We start from the raw sequence: 2,741 nt of genomic DNA on the forward strand, positions 1-2,741 counted from the left end.
CGTACACACACAGAGACACAGAGGTTGGGGCGAGCAGCCCGCCCACCCCAGCTGCCAGCACAGGGTGTCCCCTGGCCGAGGCCCCGGAGCGCTGCGTGACTTGCTGAGCGGATACCCAGCGCAGAGGGCGATGCACAACACCAGGCAGGAGCTGGCACTCCGGGGGCGAGGGGTTGGGAAGCCCGGGTCGAGGTGCAGGGGGGGTGTCAGAGTGCTGCCTGCCAAACCCAGCGCTGTTCGTGTGCTTGCAGGGCGTTGGCTTTGGGGGTTTTTATTATTTGGGAAATTGAAAAGCATTTCTGGGTGAGCTTCTGAACACGGTAAGCAGGCCTTGGACTAACTAAAAGGATACTGTAAGATGTGGCGCTTAACTGTAAGGGCCAAAGTCGCTGTGTTTGGGAAAACTAGTGGTAGAGTGGAGGGAGCAGCTAGACCCTGGCCTGGCTGCCAGCGCTGGCTCTGGCTTACAGAAAAAGAGCAGGAAATGGTGGAAAGGTCTTTTGGTTTGGTTTTCTGCTGGCACTTGGTAGCGGTGAGACTTTCATGGTGATGAAACTTCGTTGGGCTGCTGTATCGTGCGGAAATAAACTCCTGTTGCCACGGGGGCTCTGCAGCGTTGGGGGCCCGCTGGCTGAGCGCCTGCTTTAAAAGGGTCTGAGAAGGTTCAGAGACTGCTGGGGGGCAGGTGGGGGGCGGTGTAATGAGGAAGGTTCTTAAGAAAAGAAAGCAAATGTGTAATCCCAGCTGTAGCACCCACCTCTCCCTGCCCACCCCAAGTCCCACCACGCAAACAAGATGAAGGCAGAGGACACAGTGGCACTGGAAGATTATCCAATGACATGCTGGCTTAAATATACTTCATAAAGGGCTTATCTTCCTTTATAAGGCTAAATACATGATTAACAGCTGTAACAATCAGGAGCAATGCCTGAGGGATGGCTGCACGAACCCCAGTACAGAGAGACGTTTATTGGGTGTTTTTTACAGTCAGTAGAACAGGGAACTGCTCCATTACCCCCTGGAACCCACCTCCGGGCTGAGCTTTCCACCCTAAAAAACTGGAAAAGCAATTGCTGGAAAAACTGCCAGCGGCAAACCAGCCATTGGGGCAGCCGGCGAGTTCTGAAGGAGGGAGAGTCCCCACCACAGAACAGAAGCAGCCGGAGGATTTTTAAGAGGTTTGAAGGAGGAACGGGGAGTGACGGAGGAGGAGCTCTCCTGGAAACCCAGGAGCTCAACCAGGTTTAGTTCTAGCTGCAGCACGATCAGGGCTAAAATTGCAGGATGAATCTTCTATTTTTTAACACTTGTCATAGGCCTGTTTCTGCTCCCACTCCTTCCCCAGGGCTGAACTGGTGATGGGCTCAGTGTGTGGCGATAGCTGCCCTACCGCACCCACTGCGTGTAACTTACAGCTACCCTTAAAGTCACCTAAGGGACCTTAGCAATCCATTTGGTGATGACCTGCTTACTTTAAAAATACCGCTTAGTACAATAGCCCGTGCACGCTCGTCATAGAAACATTAATTACATATTGCACTCTCTTCCCAGACAGCCCTGACCTTAGGACTCCCTGTTCTGTCTCCAAAATTACCTTGGAGGAAGAGAAATCACTTCCAAAGAACTCCACAGATTGCCTTGACGATAAGTATTTATTCGTATGTTACATTTAAACATAAATAATTGAGCAATAAAGAGAGTAGTCTGCTCCCAACAAAAATAAATAAGTCAATGCACAATGTTAATAAAATACAATTAGACAGAATGTTATAACAAATACAACAAAGTTCTTAAAGGTTTGGGGTTTTTTTGTTGGATTTTTTTTTTTTTTAACAGAGTTGTATAGTACATTCCCAACATACCAAAGAAAAATAGTGCAGTTTTATTTTTTACATTACTTCCTCAGGCTCTGTGAGTTGGAGGGTTTTCTCGCTCTTGTCAATTTTTAAAAAAATACTATTTCACTTTTCCAGTGAACAAACAGACGCACAAACTGAGGCGCTTCCGAGACCTTTCAGCAGCCGTGCACTGGCCTACGAACCAGTTGGGCAGACGGCTATAAATAAGGATGAGCTCAGACTGCGAGCGTGCCTGCAGTACAACTTCTTGGCTCCTCGTCCTGAGCACACCCAAACTCTCGGAGGCGCGGGGGCGAGCAGTTGAGCTTATCATAACTTTTTCCTTCTGTAACTTCCACTGTTATTATTCTAGCACTTTAATGCGCAGAAAGGGGGTTTCCTTCCAAACAGACTCCTCCGCAGCACCTTCCTCAGCGCTGAGTGGGCTCATCTGTTCTCACTTCTGTTTCGTGACTGTGATGCTCGTGAGCGCAGAGAACACCACGCTCATCCCTGAAGGCGTCTGGCTACACCAGTGATGGGGGACTTCTCATTTGCTTTTTTTTACCCTACCCTCAAATTTTGAGAGACCAGTTTAAGGGAGGGCTTGGCTACTGAGCTGAGAAACACTTTGTGTGCCTTTTTTCCCTTTTCAGATATTAATTACCATTTTTAGTTTACTGTAATCATAAAGAAAGATCTAAGCACAGATGGTCTTTCTAGAACCAAATCTACTTTTTTCTTGTGCAAATACCACTCAGCTCGTGAGGACCACGAGGTGGTACTCGCCTCGAGCAAAGGGCCGGCGTGCCCACTGCTTGGGTAGTAACAAGACCAGAGTTACTAAAGTAAATACCTCCTATCAGTATTTGAATTTCAAACAGAATAATTTTATTCCCTACA

This window comes from Charadrius vociferus, unplaced genomic scaffold (assembly GCF_000708025.1).
Source record: "Charadrius vociferus isolate BGI_N301 unplaced genomic scaffold, ASM70802v2 scaffold323, whole genome shotgun sequence".
In the NCBI taxonomy this organism is placed as follows: domain Eukaryota; kingdom Metazoa; phylum Chordata; class Aves; order Charadriiformes; family Charadriidae; genus Charadrius; species Charadrius vociferus.